Raw genomic sequence first — 8896 nt, 5'->3', positions numbered from 1 at the left:
CCTGCCACAGGGGAGTGTTATGGGACCATTGCTTTTCACAATATATATAAATGACCTAGTAGAGAGTGTCGGAAGTTCCATGCGGCTTTTCGCGGATGATGCTGTAGTATACAGAGAAGTTGCAGCATTAGAAAATTGTAGCGAAATACAGGAAGATCTGCAGCGGATAGGCACTTGGTGCAGGGAGTGGCAACTGACCCTTAACATAGACAAATGTAATGTATTGCGAATACATAGAAAGAAGGAACCTTTATTGTATGATTATATGATAGCGGAACAAACACTGGTAGCAGTTACTTCTGTAAAATATCTGGGAGTATGCGTGCGGAACGATTTGAAGTGGAATGATCATATAAAACTAATTGTTGGTAAGGCGGGTGCCAGGTTGAGATTCATTGGGAGAGTCCTTAGAAAATGTAGTCCATCAACAAAAGAGGTGGCTTACAAAACACTCGTTCGACCTATACTTGAGTATTGCTCATCAGTGTGGGATCCGTACCAGATCGGGTTGACGGAGGAGACAGAGAAGATCCAAAGAAGAGCGGCGCGTTTCGTCACAGGGTTATTTGGTAAGCGTGATAGCGTTACGGAGATGTTTAACAAACTCGAGTGGCAGACTCTGCAAGAGAGGCGCTCTGCATCGCGGTGTAGGTTGCTCGGCAAGTTTCGAGAGGGTGCGTTTCTGGATGAGGTATCGAATATATTGCTTCCCCCTACTTATACCTCCCGAGGAGATCACGAATGTAAAATTAGAGAGATTCGAACGCGCACGGAGGCTTTCAGACAGTCGTTCTTCCCGCGAACCATACGCGACTGGAACAGGAAAGGGAGGTAATGACAGTGGCACGTAAAGTGCCCTCCGCCACACACCGTTGGCGTTAGATGTAGATGTAGAATTGACCAGAGGACCCTGCCCATTCCATGTCCGTGCTGAGAGGTAATGCCTGAAATTCAGTATTCTGAGCACACTTTTGACACTGTGGATCTGGGAATATTGAATTCCCTAACGATTTCCGAAATGGAATGTCCCATCTACCATACCGTGTTCACAGTCTTTTAATTCCCATCGTGCCGCCATAATCACATCAGATATCTTCTCAGACGAATCACTTGAGTACAAATGACGGCTCCGCCAGCCCACTTTTATAGGGGGTGTTCAAAAAGTCTCTCCGCAGTGCCGTATGATTGTTAGCCGCGCGTGCCGTTTGCCGCAGTGAGTATATCGAAATGAAACACAGAGAAATACAAGTTATTAATTTATTGAATATTCATTTTCGCTTACAGATTTTCACATTAAATATTGAAAGTGTCCCCCTTGTCGTTGAATACACAATTCAGTTCGTCTAATCGTGTTTCCAAACACAAGCTGTAACATTCCTTCTGTAGCAGAAGCAGTGAAAGTGGGTATTGCAGTTTTCAAAATAGTTCAAATGGTTCAAATGGCTCTGAGCACTATGGGACTCAACTGCTGTGGTCATAAGTCCCCTAGAACTTAGAACTACTTAAACCTAACTAACCTAAGGACATCACACACATCCATGCCCGAGGCAGGATTCGAACCTCCGACCGTAGCGGTCGCGCGGTTCCAGACTGTAGCGCCTTTAACCGCTCGGCCACTCTGGCCGGCTTTCAAAATAGTTCAAATGGCTCTGAGCACTATGGGACTTAACAGCTGAGGTCATCAGTCCCCAGGAACTTAGAACTACTTAAACCTAACTAACCTAAGGACATCACACACATCCATGCTCGAGGCAGGATTCGAACCTGCGACCGTAGCGGTCGCGCGATTCCGGACTGAAGTGCCTAGAAGCGCTCGGCCACTCCGGCCGGCTACAGTTTTCAATTAATCGATGGATTTTGGTCGGTTTTTATAGACAGCTTCTTTCGCTGCACCCCAAAAGAAAAAGTCAGGTGGTGTTAGGTCAGGCGATCGTGGAGGCCAAAGTCCCTGTGAAATTATGCGATCACCAAAAACATCAGCAAGCAGTGACATTGAAACGCGATCTGTATGCGCGGTTGTACCATCTTGTCCAAAATAAGCGTTCAGTATTTCACTTAACATAAGTTCTCCAATGAATGGGTACAGAATATCACTGCAGTATCGTTGTGCATTTATTGTTTCGTTGAAAAATATGGGACCCACAATCCGACGTCTGGAAATTGCAGTCCAAACTCCTATTTTCAGAGAACGAAGTGGTTCGTCATGAATAAACAATTGATTTGCAGTATTCCGCATACCCGGATAGCCGGCCGCGGTGGCCGAGCGGTTCTAGGCGCTTCAGTGCGGAACCACGCGACTGCTACTGTCTCAGGTTCGAATCCTGCCTCGGGCATGGATGTGTGTGATGTCCTTAGGTTAGTTAGGTTTAAGTAGTTCTAAGTTCTAGGGGACTGATGACCTCAGATGTTAAGTCCCATAGTGCTCAGAGCCATTTGAACCATTTTATCCTCAGGCAAAACGCTAGGACGACCACTTCTCGGTGCATCTGTCACTGAAACCGTACTTCGAAATTTGTTAACCAAATCTCGCACAGTATCGCGATGTGGGAGTGTTGTCTCCGGGACAACTGAATTAAATGTTTAACGAACTGAAACTGTGTATTTACCGCCAGTTTTGAACACTTTTTCGACTAAAAGCACACGTTCTTCAATGGTTAGCATTTTAACAGTGACAAAAACGAAACAAACGAACAAAGGAACTAAACTTAAACGTTGACGTCAACACGTAACGACACACACCAACGATACTACTGACGCTGGCTGAGACATACGAAACAGTGGAATGTTGGGAGAGTCCACTTGGAGGGAAGTAACCCAGGCAGGCGAACAATCATACGGCACGCGCGGCTAACAATCATACGGCACTGCGGAGAGACTTTTTGAACACCCCGTACCTTGTGTATGCGATACTATCCTTTGAGTTTTGTCACCTCAGCGTATAGAGAAAACTTTTTTTCGCGGAAATACGATTCTTTGTCATTTTTGCTTGGATATCTTCCGGCAACCTGACAAATTGAAACTAAACCACTCAAACACGTGACTTGTTTTGCAGAGTCAGTTAAACTACTAAAAACTTTAATTGGCTTTGATCTTTCTAGGGCTCGATTATTGTCGAAACATTACTATTTGCAGCTACAAGATTATTCTTGGTCATACGACCGCTCGCAAAGCCTATTTTGCATTATTTTAATCTTTATGTGAACCGTATTTTCTGATAAAATTTTCAGATAACGGTGTTCGATATTTTCTTCGCTCAGAGATAAACTGTCGCCCGCCATAATTGTACAAGGAGAAAGGAAAATCTGGCGCCGATCACCGAGATTCACTAACATCATCAAAGCTCTAAGGGACACATTGCTGCTATAATAAGAACATACACAGTGAGACTGGCCTGTGGGAGAAACCGGTAAAAGAAAGGTCGTAGATAGAGTGGGGGAGATTAAACGAGAGAGAAAGGTGCCGAGGCGCGAAGTGGAGGCGAATTAAAAGGGAAGCGCGCCAGCCCGCAGGAAATTATAATCCCGCACGCTCCGCTACACAACCTGAGCGGAAGTTTCGTTTTCCGGGTCTTTTCTTTTCGTGCCGACAATCTCTGTGTGGTCCTGCGGGGTAGCAGTGCTAAGGCAACAGCTCGACCCCCCCCCCCCCCCCCACTCCATCTCCTCCCTCCGTCCAGACTTGTGTTTTCCGAGCGGAAGAGGCCCCCGGGGCGGTATCAGCTCCTGGAGAAGAACTGGAACTCACTTCCAGCTGGAGAAGTGGATTATCTCGCAACTTCATCAGCGCCGAGAGGTTGCTCACTGCTCGGATCGAATATTAGCTATGAAAAGTGTCCGCTGGGCGAAGCGTATCTCGCGAGATGCAGCGAAAATTTGTTAAAAGGTGGAAAAATTAAACGCGGTGTAGGGAAGGCAGTGCACTATATTTTGAGAACGAGGACTGTTATATGTGCGAAATTTGCTCGACTAGGTGAAGCTCTCAGCATGAATGCCATCGTTTCAAGCTCGGAGTGCTCGTAGCAATAGTTTTTGTTGTTGTTGTTGTCTGCTGTGCAAGCGTCTTCATCTCTGCATAAATACTGCAGACTAAATCCATCTCAACCTGCCTACTGTATTCGAGCCTTCGTGTCCCACTACAATTTTTTTACTCCATATACTTTTGTCAACTGCCGAAGCTGCTGCTCATTGAGACCCCAGAATGTGTCCTGTGAACCGATCCCGTTTTTTTAGTCAAATTGTGCCATAAATTTCTTTCTTCTCCAGTTCAGTTCAGCACTCCTCGTTAGTTAATCTGTCGACCCATTAAAACTTCAACAATAGTCCGTAGCAACACTTTTCAAAAGCCTATATGTTCTTCTAGCAGGAATTATTCGTTGTCCATGTTTCGCTTCTGTGTAAGGGATACCCCTAACAACCACCTCCCGAAAATCTACTCTGAGAAAAAAAAAAAAAAAAAAAAAAAACGGGACGCACCACCAATGAATTATCCGAATGGGCCGGAAATCAATAGGTGTGATGGACAAGTACAGAAAAACCAATGGCTACAATTTGAGAAAAAGTAGATGATTTATTCAAAAGAAAAACCGTCAAAAATTGCTCTTGTGCTAGCAGTTATTCGGCTTGGTATTGACTGAAGGGTTCTTGAATGTCCTCCTGAGGGATATCGTACCAAATTCTGTCCAACTGGCGCATTAGTTTGACAAAATCTCGAGATGGTTGGCGTGCCTTCCCATAATGGTCCAAACTTTCTCAAATGGGGTTGAAATTTGGTGAGCTTTGTGACAAAGGTAGGGTCTGACAAGCACGGAGACAGGCAGTAGAACTCCCGCCGTGTGTCTTGCTCAAATCTAATCCCCGGGATGTCTTGCTATTAAGGGCAACAAAACAGGGCACAGCCTGTAGTCGACGTACTGCTGTGCTACAAAAGTGCCACGGATGGCAGCCAAAAGGGCCCTGCTATGAAAAACAAATGGCACCCAAGACGATCGCCCTTGGCTGTCGGGGTGTATGGGAACCGACAGTGAGGCTGGTATCCCAGACAAGTCTTCGGCCTGGAATCTCATTGCCTGTAGTAGAACTGTCTTTAGTGATGAGTCACACTGAGTCGAACGGAGCCGCGATGACCAGCAAAGAAGTCTCTGGAGAAACCATGGACAGCGATGGGATACCACTGTACCGCCGTACGGACCGACAGCCAGGACTGATGATCTGGGATTTTTTTTTGTCATCGGTCTACTGACTGGTTTGATGCGGCCCGCCACGAATTCCTTTCCTGTGCTAACCTCTTCATCTCAGAGTAGCACTTGCAACCTACGTCCTCAATTATTTGCTTGACGTATTCCAATCTCTGTCTTCCTCTACAGTTTTTGCCCTCTACAGCTCCCTCTAGTACCATGGAAGTCATTCCCTCATGTCTTAGCAGATGTCCTATCATCCTGTCCCTTCTCCTTAACAGTGTTTTCCACATATTCCTTTCCTCTCCGATTCTGCATAGAACCTCTTCATTCCTTACCTTATCAATCCACCTAATTTTCAACATTCGTCTATAGCACCACATCTCAAATGCTTCGATTCTCTTCTGTTCCGGTTTTCCCACAGTCCATGTTTCACTACCATACAATGCTGTAGTCCAGACGCACATCCTCAGAAATTTCTTCCTCAAATTAAGGCCGGTATTTGATATTAGTAGACTTCTCTTGACCAGAAATGCCTTTTTTGCCATAGCGAGTCTGCTTTTGATGTCCTCCTTGCTCCGTCCGTCATTGGTTATTTTACTGCCTAGGTAGCAGAATTCCTTAACTTCATTGACTTCGTGACCATCAATCCTGATGTTAAGTTTCTCGCTGTTCTCGTTTCTACTACTCCCCATTACCTTCGTCTTTCTCCGATTTACTCTCAAACCATACTGTGTACTCATTAGACTGTTCATTCCGTTCAGCAGATAATTTAATTCTTCTTCACTTTCACTCAGGATAGCAATGTCATCAGCGAATCGTATCATTGATATCCTTTCACCTTGTATTTTAATTCCACTCCTGAACCTTTCTTTTATTTCCATCATTGCTTCCTCGATGTGCTGATTGAAGAGTAGGGGCGAAAGGCTACAGCCTTGTCTTACACCCTTCTTAATACGAGCACTTCGTTCTTGATCGTCCACTCTTATTATTCCCTCTTGGTTGTTGTACATATTGTATATGACCCGTCTCTCCCTATAGCTTACCCCCACTTTTTTTCAGAATCTCGAACAGCTTGCATCATTTTATATTGTCGAACGCTTTTTCCAGGTCGACAAATCCTATGAAAGTGTCTTGATTTTTCTTTAGCCTTGCTTCCTTTATTAGCCGTAACGTCAGAATTGCCTCTCTCGTCCCTTTATTTTTCCTAAAGCCAAACTGATCGTTACCTAGCGCATTCTCAATTTTCTTTTCCATTCTTCTGTATATTATTCTTGTAAGCAGCTTCGATGCATGACCTGTTAAGCTGATTGTACGATAATTCTCGCACTTGTCAGCTCTTGCCGTCTTCGGAATTGTGTGGATGATGCTTTTCCGAAAGTCAGATGGTATGTCGCCAGACTCATATATTCTACACACCAACGTGAATAGTCGTTTTGTTGTCACTTCCTCCAATGATTTTAGAAATTCTGATGGAATGTTATCTATCCCTTCTGCCTTATTTGACCGTAAGTCCTCCAAAGCTCTTTTAAATTCCGATTCTAATACTGGATCCACTATCTCTTCTAAATCGACTCCTGTTTCCTCTTCTATCACATCAGACAAATCTTCACCCTCATAGAGGCTTTCAATGTATTCTGTCCGACTATCTGCTATCTCCTCTGCATTTAACAGTGGAATTCCCGTTGCACTCTTAATGTTACCACCGTTGCTTTTAATGTCACCAAAGGTTGTTTTGACTTTCCTGTATGCTGAGTCTGTCGTTCCGACAATCATATCTTTTTCGATGTCTTCACATTTTTCCTGCAGCCATTTCGTCTTAGCTTCCCTGCACTTCCTATTTATTTCATTCCTCAGCGACTTGTATTTCTGTATTCCTGATTTTCCCGGAACATGTTTGTACTTCCTCCTTTCATCAATCAACTGAAGTATTTCTTCTGTTACCCATGGTTTCTTCGCAGCTACCTTCTTTGTACGTATGTTTTCCTTCCCAACTTCTGTGATGGCCCTTTTTAGAGATGTCCATTCCTCTTCAACTGTACTGCCTACTGCGGTATTCCTTATTGCTGTATCTATAGCGTTAGAGAACTTCAAACGTATCTCGTCATTCCTTAGTACTTCCGTATCCCACTTCTTTGCGTATTGATTCTTCCTGACTAATGTCTTGAACTTCAGCCTACTCTTCATCACTACTACATTGTGATCTGAGTCTATATCTGCTCCTGGGTACGCCTTACAATCCAGTATCTGATTTCGGAATCTCTGTCTGACCATGATGTAATCTAATTGAAATCTTCCCGTATCTCCCGGCCTTTTCCAAGTATACCTCCTCCTCTTGTGATTATTGAACAGGGTATTCGCTATTACTAGCTGAAACTTGTTACAGAACTCAATTAGTCTTTCTCCTCTTTCATTCCTTCTCCCAAGCCCATATTCTCCTGCAACCTTTTCTTCTATTCCTTCCCCTACAACTGCATTCCAGTCGCCCATGACTATTAGTTTTTCGTCCCCCTTTACATACTGCATTACCCTTTCAATATCCTCATACACTTTCTCTATCTGTTCATCTTCAGCTTGCGACGTCGGCATGTATACCTGAACTATCGTTGTCGGTGTTGGTTTGCTGTCGATTCTGATTAGAACAACCCGGTCACTGAACTGTTCACAGTAACACACCCTCTGCCCTACCTTCCTATTCATAACGAATCCTACACCTGTTATACCATTTTCTGCTGCTGTTGATATTATCCGATACTCATCTGACCAGAAATCCTTGTCTTCCTTCCACTTCACTTCACTGACCCCTACTATATCCAGATTGAGCCTTTGCATTTCCCTTCTCAGATTTTCTAGTTTCCCTACCACGCTCACGCTTCTGACATTCCACGCCCCGAATCGTAGAACGTAATCTTTTCGTAGATTATTCAATCTTTTTCTCACGGTAACCTCCCCCTTGGCAGTCCCCTCCCGGAGATCCGAATGGGGGACTATTCCGGAATCTTTTGCCAATGGAGAGATCATCATGACGCTTCTTCAATTACAGGCCACATGTCCTGTGGATGCACGTTACGTGTCTTTAATGCAGTGGTTTCCATTGCCTTCTGCATCCTCATGTCGTTGATCATTGCTGGGATACCACTTCATTTCGGAGCAGGGCCCCTTAGAATGTCTTCCGAGGCACCCTTACACCACAGCGGTGGTGACAAGACACCCTGGGCCTACATTTCAGTAAGATAACGCCCGTCCGCAGACGGCGATAGTTTCTGCTGTTAGTCTTGGAGCTTGCCAAAACCTATCTTGGCCATCAATTCGCAGAATCTCTCCCCAAATGAGAACGTTTGGTGCATTATGGGCGGGGCCGTTAAACTATCTCGAGATTATGACGATCTAACGCTCCAGTTGGACATAACTTGGCTCGTTATCCGTCAGGAGGACATACGACTGTGTCGATCAGTGACAGGAGGAATAACTGCTTGCGTAAAGGTCGGAAGTGGGTCAGTGCGTGATTGACTTGTTCAGATCACGAAGCTCCTTCTCCTGAATAAATCATGCTATTTTTCAGAAACTGTATTCATTTGTTTGGCTGTACGTGTGCATGACACTTACCTTTTTCTGCCCCTTTCGGATAATTCGTTCGTTGTGTATCGTATTTTCTTCTTCTTTTTTTCCTCGTAACTCTCCAATTTATCTTCAAGTATGTTAGGAGCACGCTATCGGCTAACC

Source organism: Schistocerca serialis, chromosome 12, assembly GCF_023864345.2.
Source record: "Schistocerca serialis cubense isolate TAMUIC-IGC-003099 chromosome 12, iqSchSeri2.2, whole genome shotgun sequence".
Classification (NCBI taxonomy): Eukaryota; Metazoa; Arthropoda; class Insecta; order Orthoptera; family Acrididae; genus Schistocerca; species Schistocerca serialis.
Note: the sequence above shows the minus strand (reverse complement) of the source record.